The sequence below is a fragment of the Quercus robur genome, chromosome 6, assembly GCF_932294415.1.
Source record: "Quercus robur chromosome 6, dhQueRobu3.1, whole genome shotgun sequence".
NCBI lineage: Eukaryota > Viridiplantae > Streptophyta > Magnoliopsida > Fagales > Fagaceae > Quercus > Quercus robur.
Window position 1 is genome coordinate 10,073,840 of NC_065539.1, and position 16,009 is coordinate 10,089,848.

The 16,009-nt window shown below is 35.9% G+C and overlaps 1 pseudogene; it reads left to right on the top strand.

Annotated features, from left to right (window-relative positions):
• The window catches only part of LOC126732684 (probable disease resistance protein At5g66900), a 95,483-nt pseudogene that overhangs the window by 55,208 nt on the left and 24,266 nt on the right, over positions 1 to 16,009 (top strand).

The following is a 16,009-nucleotide window of genomic DNA, read 5'->3' on the forward strand; positions in this document are numbered from 1 at the left end:
TTTGGTCATAATAGCTCCAGAGAGTATGCTGAGGATGAAAACTTCCTCAGCCAGACTTGGCCAAGGTCCTAGAAGATGGTTTGACAGCAAGGATGATAACCCCTGAAATTCAGTTAGGGCGGACAAGCATTGCAGAGATATAAGATAAGGATAAGCCTCAAAATATATGGGGAGAAAGCTGCTACCTCCACATTAAATGCACTGCAGCTAATCCCCTGGCCGCATTAATGTAGAAGTGATACCTGAACAGTGTATTTCAGCCTTACAGCTACTACATGAGGACTTATGGAAAGTGTTGATAGGACAAGAATCAGCCCATCTAGCATACAAGTGGAAGGTGGAGATGAAAAGGAGAGAGAGTATAAAAGAAGAAAGAGGAAACAAGATGAGGAGATCAAAAAATTGAGAAAAGAAATACTGTAGTAATCAACAATCAAACTTGTAATGTTGTCTAAGAGCATTATATAAGAACCATTGTCCTCAGATTTCGCCAAGGACGTTCTTTCTTCATTTTACAGTTGTCCATTTTTATCTTTTTGTCATCAAGCCTATCTAACTCATTGTTTAACTAACTAAAGCTCAGTTTTCCAACTCATTTCTCTACAAATTCATTATTTTGGGCTTCTTGGGCCTAAGTCCATCCACGTGTTGGGCTAGGAACTCAAATCGGGTCCTTACATAAAGTTTTTTTTTTTATTTTACAATTTTTTTCAAGGAAACATAATACATTTTACATTCAATTATTATATAAGACGATATATTTTGTAAATAAAATAATGTGCTGTTGAAATTTGTTTTCAATACTCCTTACAAATGTTTGTCCTTTATATGTCTTGAATGACCTAAAAAATGTAGTATATATAAGTAAATCCATCACTTATATTAGAAAGAAAAAAAAAATGTAAGACTTTAATAATATAAGAAAAATGTAATTTTAGTAAAAACCTACTAATGTTATGCTGAGAAGATGACATAATTGTAAATGAAGCCTCTTTCTACACATCCTCTCTTCTCTTCCCAAAGCATCACCAAAGTGGACCAAATGGATTGAAGTAAACTAAAATGTTATGCTTTAACTTTTAGATATTATATAGATTTGCTAAATGTTTGTAATGTTAGAAGGGAAATGCTAACGAATGCCCTTAGGGTATTGGTTAATAATTCATTTAAAGAAAGTTTTTATGAAAAAAGGAAAAAAAAAATGTTATGACAACTTTTTTCATTTCCTATAAAAGCAGTGTCAAAATTTTCCTAAAATGGATTCTTAACCAATGCCCTCAGGGCACTCATTAGCATGACCCATGTTAGAATTATGTCATTAAACAATTAAAATTATCATTTTTCAATAGTTTAATCTTTTGAGAGAATTGATAATTTAACAAGATATGAAAATGAGAGATTCTCAGTTCGCTTAGTGTGCATTTGGGTGTGGATGAAAATTAAAATTATTTCCCTATTCAACTTATTTTTGTTACTATTCATAGGTCCCACTACACTTTTTAGCATTATACATGAACTCCACTAGACTATTTCAACTAACTTTTACCTTTAATAATTTTTTAATTTCAGTAAAATAAGTAATATCCAAACCCATCCTTAATGTCTCCTCTGCCCTAGTTCCCATTTCATTTACAAAAACTTTTTTCATCCAACTTGTGTATCGGGCTAAAGTTTGAAAACCAGATGTGAAAGCTATGATCTGTCCTAGGGCTAAAGTTTGAAAGCCTGATGCAAAAGCTATGATAGGGCTAAAGTTTGAAAACCTGATGCAAAAGCTATGATCTTGTCCAACTGGTCTATTGGGCTAAAGTTTGAAAACCGAATGTGAAAGCTTTTGATCTGTTTTTATTCAGGTTCTGAAAGATCTGGTCTAGTCCATGTTATGTGTCTTTTAAAAATAAATAAGTAAATGATACTAGTTGTCATCATCATGAGCAGCCATAAAGCTTTAAAGTTAACTTGAAAGCAATATCAAATTATGGAGCTTATTATAAAATTATTTTTAAATTTTATTACTTAAACATTATTTTTTATAAAAAATAAAAGTTGTAATATAAACAATATACGTAATTTGAGCTCTTAACACTTTAATTTGAAAGACAAAAATAACTTTTTATTATATGTTTTTCATCCAACTTGTGTATCGGGCTAAAGTTTGAAAACCAGATGTGAAAGCTATGATCTGTCCTAGGGCTAAAGTTTGAAAGCCTGATGCAAAAGCTATGATAGGGCTAAAGTTTGAAAACCTGATGCAAAAGCTATGATCTGTCCAACTGGTCTATTGGGCTAAAGTTTGAAAACCGAATGTGAAAGCTTTTGATCTGTTTTTATTCAGGTTCTGAAAGATCTGGTCTAGTCCATGTTATGTGTCTTTTAAAAATAAATAAGTAAATGATACTAGTTGTCATCATCATAAGCAACCATAAAGCTTTAAAGTTAACTTGAAAGCAATATCAAATTATGGAGCTTATTATAAAATTATTTTTAAATTTTATTACTTAAACATTATTTTTTATAAAAAATAAAAGTTGTAATATAAACAATATACGTAATTTGAGCTCTTAACACTTTAATTTGAAAGACAAAAATAACTTTTTATTATATGTTTTCCTTTCAATTTAAACTTTTGCTTATTTACTTTCAGTTTTTTATTATCCTATCTTTGTTTTGCTTTTATAACTTTTGAACCTTAAAAGATATTGATAAAATAGGTAAGATTATTTATTTATTTATTTCACTTAAATTTGACATATAAAAGAAATTTACTATAAGAAAATAAAAAAATGTTAAAAAAATGAAAAAGAAAAAGAAAAGTATAGAAAGAGAATGTACCTTCCCGGTGGCTTTGACCGTGATGGTCCCATCCACCATTTATTAATTTTCCGTATGTTCCACTCTGGTGGGAGTAGGTATTCACTTGGATTTTAGTGGACAGTCCAAATGGTAATATTGTTTGTTAGTGGTGGGTGAACTTTGTAAGTAGGGGCGTAGAGGGTTCGATTCGGTCGGTTTTGGAAAGACTTTTGCACCACACTTATAGGGTGTGGTTTCACCCAATGCTTAACCGCACCTCACTTTTGGAAGGTAAAAACCGGTTTGCACAAGGGGCGGTTAATCTTAGCGGTTCGGTGTGGTTCGTTCGATTATATGAGCTAGATTTTTAAAGATTCCTATTATAAGCTTTGGGCTTTTAAGCCTTTAAAAAATAGCATTTTTAGCCCATTATAACTTCTTTTTAACTAAACCTTTCTTTATCAAGTTTCAACCACAAGAAGACAACTCCAAACTTGTCACCAGACTCATAACATTCCAAATCAAATACACAATTATAGAGTATCAAGTCTTAACTATAATACAACTTAAATTCAACCTGTCAAATTAAACATGTATTTATTAAAAACATTATAACATTAATAAATCTAAACCTATCACAACATTCCAAATCAAACACAATTATAAAATATCAAGTCTCAACATTCCAACATGGCAGCAACATTAACATTAATATTTCTATTATAGTAATCACATCAAATATAAGCAGTTCTTATCAATATATATATATATATATATATAAGCAGTAACACAGCCCCAAGGAGGAGTAGTAGTGCAGCACTACAAAATAGTCAAGTAGTGCTTGAGAAGCATTATACAAATATACATAATAGATGTTGGACCAGAATATACAATTGGTACACTACACAACTACATATTTTTCACAAAAAAATGGAGGCAGTCTAGTCTACTAAGACTAATAGTGTGTTCATTTAATGCTTGTGTTGTCATGTGTGCATCTAGTAAACAAAAATAAAGCAGAAAGCAGCAAAGAAGCATCAAGCCAGCAACCAACAGCAGCCCAAGCACCCAAACACTCCTAATTTGGTCCTCTCCATGATTAAGTCAGCAATTCAACCACAAAAAATTTCTGCAATCAGCCAGCCAACAACTCCAACTCCAAGTCATCAGATACAAAAAACTTCATCCCTACAATATCAATCCCCAAAAAATAATGATAAGTAGAAACTAGAAAGCAATACAAGACAATTAACACCATTACAAATAACAACCAACGAACATAAGCAAATTACATAAAAATTTTAAGTTACCTTAGGTAGCTAAGTCCAAAAAACAACCCCACCTTCCAAATCAGTCTAAAACAGAATGTATACCCACAATGGGTTTTGGTGCAAGCTCTAAAAGGGGGGAAAAAACAAAACAAATTGTTTATAAATAATAACTCACAAATAAATAAATAACTAAAAAAAATACAAGAGAATTTATAAATAATAAAAGCAGAAAAAGATTAGAAAAGAACATAAACACATTACCTGATTCAAGTTCATAGTTTTCCACTTCATCTATCGCCTCTCTTAGGTTAATTGGTTCAGTTGAATCCTTAGACCTCAACCAATTTTGTGTACAAATCAAAGGTTCAACAGTATTGGGAGACAATGAGCTACGGGAAGGATCCAAGACACAACCCCCTGTGCTAAATGCAGATTCTGATGCAATAGTAGAGATGGAAATTGCCAAAACATCACGGGCAACTTGAGAAAGGATCTTATATCTTGAAGAATTCACCCTCCTCCAATCAAGAATATCAAAGCCTTCCATCTCCGGATCTACACTAGCTTCTAACAAGTATCAGTCCAATTCAAATTTGCATTCTACACTATCCTCATCTGCTAAGTGCTATTTGTAAATGTTATTGTACCTCTTCATCCTCTCTTCTACACTACCAAAGCCATTTAGCATGGAGGACATGGTAGCAAAATCACTACTACCAAACTCACTAGTCCCACTAGCATTGGCACTAGCACCACATGGGGTCCCCATTGCTCCACTATAGTGCTTGAACAATCTATTCAAAGCTTCCCTAACTCATCAGCCTTCTCCTTGTCATGCCATTGTTTAAACCAAAACCTCACATATTTCAATTTATATCTAGGATCAACCACAACAGCCACAAACAACATCAGATTTATCCCATCAACACTTCCCCAATACTTATCATACTTCAATTTCATTCTTTGTGCCATACCCTTTAACAAATGATCACCCCTACCATTACACAATTGATTTAACTGGTCTTAAAAACTAACAAGCTCATGGAAATACACATTAGTAGTCACAAACAAGGAACCAGAAAATCTTAAAGTTGCCTCATAGAACATACCAAGAAACTTTGTAAAAAGTCTTACATTTTCCCAATCTAAAAACCGAGAGGGACCGCTAGATGGATCCTCAAAATAACGAAGGAAATGCCCATCATTTTCCTCCATCCTTTCAAATGCAGCCACAAACTTTAGTGCACTTTATAACATCAAGTAAGTTGAATTCCACCTAGTAGACACATCAAGGCACAACAAACTTTTGCTTTGAATTTTTTCTTTTTCAATACATGCTTTAAACTTCTCAAATCTATTAGGAGAGGATTTCACATATTTCACTACATTACGAACCTTAACAATTGACTCATTAAGGTCCTTTAGCATATCTTGCACAATTAAATTCAAAATATGGGCACAACAACACATATGAAGGAACTCACAACCCAAGAGGCTACCTACCTTATCCTTTGTTTTCCTCCTAAGATATTCTATGGCCATATCATTTGAATTTGCATTATCAACAGTAATTGTAAAAATATGATCAATCCCCCATTGAAGCAAACAAGACTCAACCACCCTACCAATGGTCTCACCCTTATGATCAGGTACTAGGCAGAAATTCAAAATCTTTTTATGATAAACCCAATCAACATCAATATAATGTGCAGTCAAACAAAGGTAATTAAGGTTTTGGATTGAAGTCCAAGTACCAGTTGTCAAACACACCCTTTGACCAGCCATTAAAACCTTTCTCAAACTCTCCTTCTCCCTAATGTAAAGTCTAAGACAATCCCTTACAACAGTAACCCGAGAGGGAACTTCAAACCTAGGCTCTACCTCTGCCATAAAATCAATGAACCCGCCATGCTCAACAAACCTAAAAGGTAGTTCATCAATAATTATTATCCTAGCCAAGGCCATCCTTAATCTTTCCACACTAAACTTCCTCAACACTAGCTCATTACCCCCCTCTCCCTCCCCCCCATTTTTTTTTTTACTTTGGTAACTCAAAGTGGTTTGGCCTTTATCACGCCTATAGGGGTACTTCTTACAACCAGATTTTATATGAGACCACATGGCAGATGTTCCATTTCTTTTTGGGTGACAATTATAACTCTTTTTACAATAGTTGCACTGGGACTTAGGGTAAAGGGGGTCACATCCCTCTATTCTAAAGAAATGGTCCCATATCTTAGAAGGCTTTTTACCACCATTAATAGTAGCTTGTTGAGTTTCTGTTTGTGTTTGAGGGGGTGCAACACCTGATGGTGGAATAGGAGATTGTGTATTCGGTTGATTAGCCTCAGCACATGAACTAGGAGTAGGCTCAGTAGAAGGGGTGGAAGAAGAAGCATAAGCAGCCATGATCTAATTACATCAATATAAATAACAATCACATATACATAGTAATTAAGGAATCAACAACAAATAAATTATGCAAGCAACCTTTAACTTAAACACACAATCATACTCATACACTAATTTCAATAAAATATTAGTAAACAAAAACTATACAAGCAGCTTTCTCAGTGCTAAAATCACAACAAGATAATCAACTAAAATCACAACAAGATAATCAACTAAAATCACAACATATTAACATGAAATAATAAACTAAAATCACAACAGAATAACCAATCAATAGGATGATCAACAAATAAATTTACTATCTTTGAACCCTAGAAACAAAATCAAACAACAAACAACATGAGTGAACCTTAAAAAGAAATATTATATATAACTAAAATCAGAACAGTATGATTAATTAATAGGATGATCAAAAAATAAATTTACAGTCTTTGAACCCTAGAAACAACACCAAACAGTAAACAACATGAGTGAACCTTTAAAAAAAAAACACTAAAACTAAAAGCAAAATCAAACACAAACATGAAAGTTTGACACAACATGGTGAAATGAAAACAAAATAAAAAATAATCCTTAAAAGAAAATCAAACAAAAAAGAAAAAAAAATTGTGAACTCAAAACAAAATATAAATAGTATGAGAAAATACCCAGGAACTATCTAAGCCTTTGAGATTTATTCATTTACTAGGCTAAAGATGAATCATTTAAATTACCCTTGAAATTACAAGAAAATAACCCCCAAAAAAAAAAATTTAGAATCAACAAGAAACATTTAGTGACCATAAAATAAAACTAAAACAAAGTAGGGGTTAGGGTTACCAAAGACAGAACTACATAGTGGCAGAGCTACGATGGAGAACGGAGATGAAAAAGAGATTGATTGTCTCAGGTATTAGGAATTTCATGAGACCTTGAAAGGAAAGTCTTTCTTTGTGAGAGAGTGAGACTAAGATTCAGAGATGAGTCTTGACAGTGAGACTGAGAGCTTGTGTTCTTAAATAGGGGAAGGTTAGGTCGGAACTTAACACTAAGAATTTGAGAGGGAAAACCTACTGTTTGTTCGGCGGGATTAGGGTATGGAAAAAAAAAAACTATGTGCCTGAGTGCAAAAGAGAAGAGAAAAATGGTTGGTAGGAGCCTGAAAATCTGAGATTGAGAAGGAAACATTACTAATTTTTCGCGGGATTAGGGTTTGGAAGAAACATTATGTGGCTGACTGAGAGCAAAGAAAGAATAGAAAAATGGTTAGGTGAGAGTGAGAGCTTGAGATTGAGAGGGAAAAACTATTCTTTGTTTGGCGGGATCAGGGTTTGGAAGAGAAATGAAGGTAGCTGTCTAGCACTCTAGCTAATGAGTGATGACTGAGTTATGAGTTCTGTCTAAGAGGCAAGAGTGTGGGACTTGAGAAGTGCAAAAGTCTAAGGAGTAAATAGGAGAAATGAGAGTAGCTGAGTAGGAAAGGAGGAGAAAAGACATGTGTGGTTGAGATAAAAAAAAAAAAAAAAAAAAAAAATACAGTGACTGACTCTATCAATCACTCAAACAGTGACAGGCATTTATTTATTTATTTTAATATTTTTTTTTTCAAAAAACTGACAGTAACACATTAACCCATACGACCATAGCATTTTTTTTTTAATATTTTTTTTTTCAAAAAACTGATAGTAACACACTAACCCATACTGCCACAACATTTCTTTTTAATATATATTTTTTCAAAAAAATGCAAGTGGGAGACAGAGTTACTTAGACAAGACAAGACCACTCAAAGTCTCAGACTATTCCTCGTTCCTGGCGTTCCTTTTTTTTTTTTTTTTTTTTTTTTTTTTTTTTAAATTCTGACACTAAAACAATGCCGTTTTGGATCAAATTAAAAAAAATAAATAAATGAAACGGTGTCGTTCTAACTAACTTAACCTAAACCCTATTTTTCCTTCGTCTTCCTTTGTTTCTCTCAATTTCATGCCAAATTGGCACTCTCTCTCTCTCTCTCTCTCTCTGTCTCTCTCAATTTCTTTTATTTTAAAACTGATGAATGATTATACATATTATATATATAGATATATATATATATATATATATATATATCTTTTCAGTTCGGTTTCTCTTCAATTTCAAATCTTGTTGCTGACCACCGCACCGGCCGACTTCGATAACAGAAAAAGCCTACTGATCATCGCACCGGGAACCTTCGGTGGAGCTTTCAGGGTTTGGATCGACGCGGTTTCGGGCAGTTTTGTCGGCGCCGGTGAAGTCTTGAACAAGCCTATTTCTAAGTTCAACACATGTACTACACATAAATACCCAAAGGCATACTTTTCAAGAGCAATAATTAAAACCTGCCAATGAATACATTGTTTGTAGCATCAACAAGGACATGTCATATGAGCATCTATCAATCAGTCTATATATATATATATATATATAGACACACACTAGCCTCATCGCATGTGCTTTGCATGTGATGAGGCCTTTTTTTTACTGGTCTTATTTTGTTAAAAAAAAAAAAAACTGTGTTTTATATATATATATATATATATATATATATATATATATTTATATAATTTTTATTTTGAGAATTTAATTTAAAAGTGGATAAAGCAATTTGAAAATTAACAGGAGAATGACCCTATTTTTTAGGCCATGTTTCAGTGGGAGTTAAAGTTGTATTTTTACTGAATTTTCCTTTAGTTTTGTCTCTACTTAAACATAAGGGTGTAGGGGGGTATTTTTGAACCAAAAAAAAAAAAAAAAGAGGATCCCAGACATGTTGATGTGAACCCCGTCAAGAATAACGAGACCCAACAACGAAAGGGAACCCAAGATCGTTCTTTGGACAGATTCAAATGGGAGACCTCGACCCGTTGTTTATGACAAAAAAGAACCTCAGTATAAGGAAGATACCACAAACGGTGGTGGAAACTCCGTTTGATAAGTCGAGATGAACACCACGGGAATTCCCGATAAGTTCAAGTAGTTCTTCAAAGAACCAAAGAGAATAAACCTCACAAGTTTTATCAATCATCGAATGTCTCTGTTTTCCATTGCTTATGCACCTATTTAAAGGGCTAAACATTACTAGGAAAAAAAAAAAAAAAAAAAACCCTAACATAGAAAACCTAATTAAAGCCGAAAATGGGTAAGGAAAGAAATCCTTACCTTCCTAAAACACACAAGACATATAAGGCAATAAAGGCTGGACGCCTAGAGTCATATAGAAGGAAAAAAAAAAAAAAAAAAAAACAACAACAACATAAAAGGAAAGAAAGTGGCGCCTAGAATAGCCATGCAACTCGATCCTTCTAGAATAAACCCAAAATATTTCTTGCCAATTCTTAGCCTTGACCGGATCCTTCTAGAACTTGAATCAAGGTGACGATTTTTTGTTGCCCACGTGGATCATGCTCAATGGGCCTCCACGAATTTGCTTGAGCCCATAACTCTTGGATGAGTCCGTTGAGTACATCCTTGAACTTCTTTGCTCGTGCTCTCATAACCGGTCCAATTGGTACTTGAACGAGATCCTTCGAAGCGGTGCCTTGATCTCCATCATTCCCTTCCTCTTGAAAAGGATTTACCCTCAAATCATCACCTACATCAAAAGGACTCAAATCAGTAACATTAAAAGTGGCACTTACATCGTACTCACCAGGTAAATCTAGCTTGTAAGCGTTGTCATTGATACGCTCGAGGACTTGGAAGGGACCATCTCCTCTTGGGAGCAATTTGGAATATCTTTTCGCCGGGAATCTTTCTTTTCTCATATGCAACCAAACCCAATCTCCGGGTTCAAAAACCAGTTTGCGACGTCCCTTGTTGGCTTGTGTGGCATATTGCTCTGTTCTTCGCTCAATGTTGAGTCTTGCTTTCTCATGAATCTGCTTCATAAAGGAGATAAATCCAATGGAGTTAAAGAATTAAACCCATACACAATTTCAAATGGCGAAAATTTGGTAGCAAAATGAATAGCTCTATTATATGCAAACTCAACATGTGGTAAACATTCTTTCCATGTTTTGATGTTCTTTCTAATGATTGCCCTCAATAGAGTAGACAAAGTCCTATTTACTATTTCAGTTTGACCATCAGTTTGTGGATGACAAGTAGTGGAAAACAATAACTTAGTACCTAGCTTACACCACAAAGTCTTCCAAAAATAGCTTAAGAACTTAGCATCTCTATCCGAAAAAATTGTCCTAGGCATGCCATGTAATCTCACAATCTCTCTAAAGAACAAATCAACAACATGCGAAGCGTCATCCGTTTTGTGACATGGAATAAAATGTGCCATTTTAGAAAATCTATCCACGACCACAAAAATTGAATCTCTTCCACTTTTAGTCCTAGGCAATCCTAACACAAAATCCATTGAAATATCAATCCAAGGCTCACTAGGAATTGGTAAAGGAGTATACAAACCGTTGGGCTGCACCTTGGATTTAGCTTGCCTACATGTGACACATCTACCACAAATCCGTTCGACATCTCGTTTCATGTGAGGCCAATAGAAGTGTTCCTGTAAAATAGCTAAAGTCTTTGTAACTCCAAAATGTCCCATTAATCCCCCATCATGTGATTCCTGCACTAATAACTCCCTCATAGAACAATTAGACACGCATAGCTTATTTTCTCGAAATAGGAATCCATCAAGCTTAAAGAACTTACCAGAGGCGATTTTCTCACAAGCTCGATATTCCTCACAAAATTCGTGGTCTTCAACATATAATTCTTTAATGTGTTCAAAACCAAGAAATTTTGCATCAAGTGTGGAGAGTAAGGCATACCTGCGAGAAAGTGCATCGGCGACTACATTCTCCTTACCTTGCTTGTACCGAATGACGTATGGAAACGTCTCTATGAACTCCACCCATCGCGAATGCCTTTTGTTTAGCTTGTGTTGGCCCTTCAAGTGTTTCAAGGACTCATGATCGGTGTGAATCAAGAACTCCTTAGGCCATAGGTAGTGCTGTCATGTCTCTAAAGCCCGAACCAATGCATACAACTCCTTGTCATAAGTTGGGTAGTTTAAGGCTGCCCCGCTGAGTTTCTCGCTGAAGTAAGCAATTGGTCGTCCTTCTTGCATAAGAACGGCGCCTATGCCAATACCTAAAGCATCACATTCAATTTCAACCGTTTTAGAAAAGTTGGGTAAAGACAACAAAGGTGCACTAGTCAGCTTCTCTTTGATTAATTGAAATGCCTTCTCTTGTTCTTCTCCCCACCGAAATTCAACGTTCTTCTTGATCACTTCGGTAAGCGGTGCGGCTAAGCTATTGAAGTCCTTCACGAACCGCCGGTAGAAACTAGCAAGTCCATGAAAACTACGAACATTACCTACACTTGTGGGGCTCGGCCAATCTTGGATTGCATGTACCTTCTCTTCATCAACCTGTATACCTTGTGCACTAACAACAAATCCCAAAAATACAAGCTTATTGGTGAAAAAAGTGCACTCCTTTAAATTAGCAAACAACCTTTTTTTCCTTAGCACATCTAAAACGGATTTCAAATGTACTACATGATCGTCTATGTTTTTGCTATAAATGAGTATATCATCAAAATAGACAACAACAAATCTGCCTATAAATGCACGCAAAACATGGTTCATAAGTCTCATAAAGGTGCTCGGAGCATTAGTCAAACCAAAAAGCATAACTAACCATTCATACAAACCATATTTTGTTTTAAAGGCGGTTTTCCATTCATCTCCTTCTTTTATCCTAATTTGATGATAACCACTTTTTAAATCAATCTTGGAAAATATGCAAGAACCATGCAGCTCATCTAACATATCATCTAAGCATGGGATAGGATGACGATACTTTACCGTTATGTTGTTGATGGCTTGGCAATCAACCCACATTCTCCACGTCCCATCCTTCTTAGGTACAAGTAAGACCGGAACCGCACATGGGCTCATGCTCTCCCTCACGTGCCCTTTCTCCAACAATTCACTTACTTGCCATTGAAGCTCCTTTGTCTTCTCGGGATTGCTCCTATAAGTTGGTTGGTTTGGAATGGTTACACCGGGAACAAAATCAATTTGATGTTCAATCCCTCGGGTTGGAGGTAACCCATGTGGTGTTTCCTTGGGGAAGACATCCCCATACTCCTGCAAAAGAGAAACAATAGAACTAGGCAAAGCAAGGTCAAGTTCGTTAATGCTTAAAAATGCCTCTTTGTATAAAAGTACAATCATCGGCTGATTTGAAAACATTGCTCACTTGATCTCACTCACTTTTGCATAGAAATTCTTTTGTTTTCTCTCTGATTTTCTCTCAAGGGCCGAACTTTGATTTTCTTTTTCTCCCTCATTTTTCTCGGCCTCTCTCTGATTTTCACTCTTTTTCTTTTGCTCACTCTCTTTCTTTTGATCACTCTCATTTTGTAATCTTACTTGATCCTCGTATACTTGCTACGATGTCAATGATACAAGAGTGATTGATCGTTGATTAAGTACAAAAGAGTACTTGTTCGTAAAGCCATCATGCTTCACTTGCCTATCGAACTGCCATGGACGCCCTAGCAATAAGTGTCCCACTTACATCGGTACTACATCACACAACACTTCATCTTCGTATTTACTGATTCGAAATGCAACTAACACTTGCTTGTTCACCCTGATCTCACCACTATCATTTAGCCATTGCAACTTGTGCGGTCTAGGGTGTTTTACCATCGGCAATCCCAATTTCTCCACCATAATTGTGCTTGCAACATTAGTACAACTACCACCATCAATAATCACACTACATACCTTGTCCTTAACATAGCACCTAGTGTGAAAGATGTTCTCCCGCTTTATTTCATCAACTCCTTTTGCTTGCAAGCTCAATGCTCTCCTCGCCACCAATGTCAATGCGCCAGGGGCTAAATACTCCTCCTCGGAAACATCCTCTAATGGCGGCATGTCGTCGGTGTCGGAATCTTCATCATCGGTCACAATTTCACCATTGGCTTGCAACACCATGACTTGCTTGTTTGGACATTGACTTGCTATGTGGCCCCTGCCTTGACGTCTAAAACATTTAATATCATGATTCCTAGAGGTAAAGGCTTCGGTTTTACCTTGAGCAACGTGGCTGGTGGTCGCGGACTTGGGCTTGGGTTTGGGCGTTTGTGACTTGTCTAGTGGCTTAGCATGACTCGATTTCCAAGAGGTAGAACTAGAGTTATGGCCTGCACATGTCCCATTCCCTCTCTTGAGTTGTTGTTCCACTTTGATAGCCATATGCACCATATCTTCCAATTCCACATAATGCTGCATCTCTACCTTATCATGGATCTCCCGGTTTAAGCCAAGCAAAAATCTAGCCATTGTAGCCTCCCGATCCTCCTTTACATTAGTGCAGATCATAGCAATCTCCATCTTCTTGTAGTAATCCTCTACGCTTCGACTTCCTTGTCTAAGACCTTGTAGCTTTTTGTACAACTTTCAGTAGTAGTAATTTGGAACGAATCGCTTTCTCATCACTACTTTCATCTCCTACCATGTGTCTATTGGGCGTTCTCTATTCCGCCTCCTGTTTATCACAAGCTGATCCCACCAAGTAATAGCATATTTAGAAAATTCAATCACGGCTAATTTTACCTTCTTTGTCTCGGAGTAGTTGTGGCAATCAAACATGAACTCCATCTTCTTCTCCCACTCAAGATATGCCTCAAGATCAGACCTACCTTGAAAGGACGAAATCTTCATCTTAATACCACCCAAGTTGTTATCTTCGCGATTCCTAGCTTCTCTAAATCTTCCTCCAGGTCTCCTATTGCTAACAATGGAATTCCGATCTTCTTCTTCATCAAAACCAGACCCATAACGCCCTTCATCCTCCTCCCTCGGTGGAACTCTTTCCCTTCTATGCAAATTACGATCGTTTTGTGGTTGCTCCTCACGTCTATTCTCCATCTGATCTATCCGTTCGTGAACCTGTGCCATCTCTATCTTCATCACACGCCTCATCTCACTCATCATGGCCTCCAAAAACACTTTCGAATCAGCCAATTTTGTATCATCTTCGGCAATGCTCTTACCACTATCGTGAGACATGATTGCTGCAAAACAAAGGTTAGAAGTAAAAAAAAAAGGAACCTCACGAATCACTCCCTTACGTGTTTACACTTAAGAATGTGGATCACTCTCCACTCGTGTTTCACTCAAAATAATATGGCTTTTACCCTTTGATGTTCTCACCACTCTTGCCTTTTTCCACTCGATAATTCTCTTTCAGTTCTTTTGAAACTAAACAAACAACTCAAAATTTCCAGCAACAATTCACCAAGAACTAATCATGGAATCTCAGATTTGAACATAAGGAATATGGAAATTTTCAGATTAGAATTAGAATTAGAAGGAATATGGCAGTTTGGAATTTTGGAAGCACAGAATAGTGAATTTTTTTTTTTTTTTTTTGTTCGGACTCCTTTCTGTCTTCTTCTTCGAGTCTCTCTCTCTTTTTTTTTTTTTTTTTTTTTTTTTTTTTTTTTTAATGATCAGCAACTAGCTTTGAGAATAATGAAATAAGATTTCGAAATAACTAAGAGATGTGAGACCAGACCAATAGTTTAGACATCAACAAGACAAACAAAGATGGAATAGATAGGGTAAAGGAAATTCGGCTAAGAAGAGATAAATATGTTAAAGGATAGGCAAACCTGAACTAGAAACCTGGCTCTGATACCAAATGATGTGAACCCCGTCAAGAATAACGAGACCTAACAACGAAAGGGAACCCAAGATCGTTCTTTGGACAGATTCAAATGGGAGACCTCGACCCATTGTTTATGACAAACAAGAACCTCGGTATAAGGAAGACGCCACAAACGGTGGTGGAAACTCCGTTTGATAAGTCGAGATGAACACCACGGGAATTCCCGATAAGTTCAAGTAGTTCTTCAAAGAACCAAAGAGAATAAACCTCACAAGTTTTATCAATCATCGAATGTCTCTGTTTTCCATTGCTTATGCACCTATTTAAAGGGCTAAACATTACTAGGAAAAAAAAAAAAAAAAAAACCCTAACATAGAAAACCTAATTAAAGCCGAAAATGGGTAAGGAAAGAAATCCTTACCTTCCTAAAACACACAAGACATATAAGGCAATAAAGGTTGGTTGCCTAGAGTCATATAGAAGGAAAAAAGAAAAAAGACAACATAAAAGGAAAGAAAGTGGCGCCTAGAATAGCCATGCAACCCGATCCTTCTAGAATAGACCCAAAATATTTCTTGCCAATTCTTAGCCTTGATTGGATCCTTCTAGAACTTGAATCAAGGTGACGATTTTTTGTTGCCCACGTGGATCATGCTTAATGGGCCTCCACGAATTTGCTTGAGCCCATAACTCTTGGATGAGTCCGTTGAGTACATCCTTGAACTTCTTTGCTCGTACTTTCCTAATCGGCCCAATTGGTACTTGAACGAGATTCTTTGAAGCGGTGCCTTGATCTCCATCACATGTGAAGCCCCTTAAATAGTAGTATAGATAATTAAACTAAGAATTAAACTTTTCAAGAAGTAATATGATCATTTATTAGTT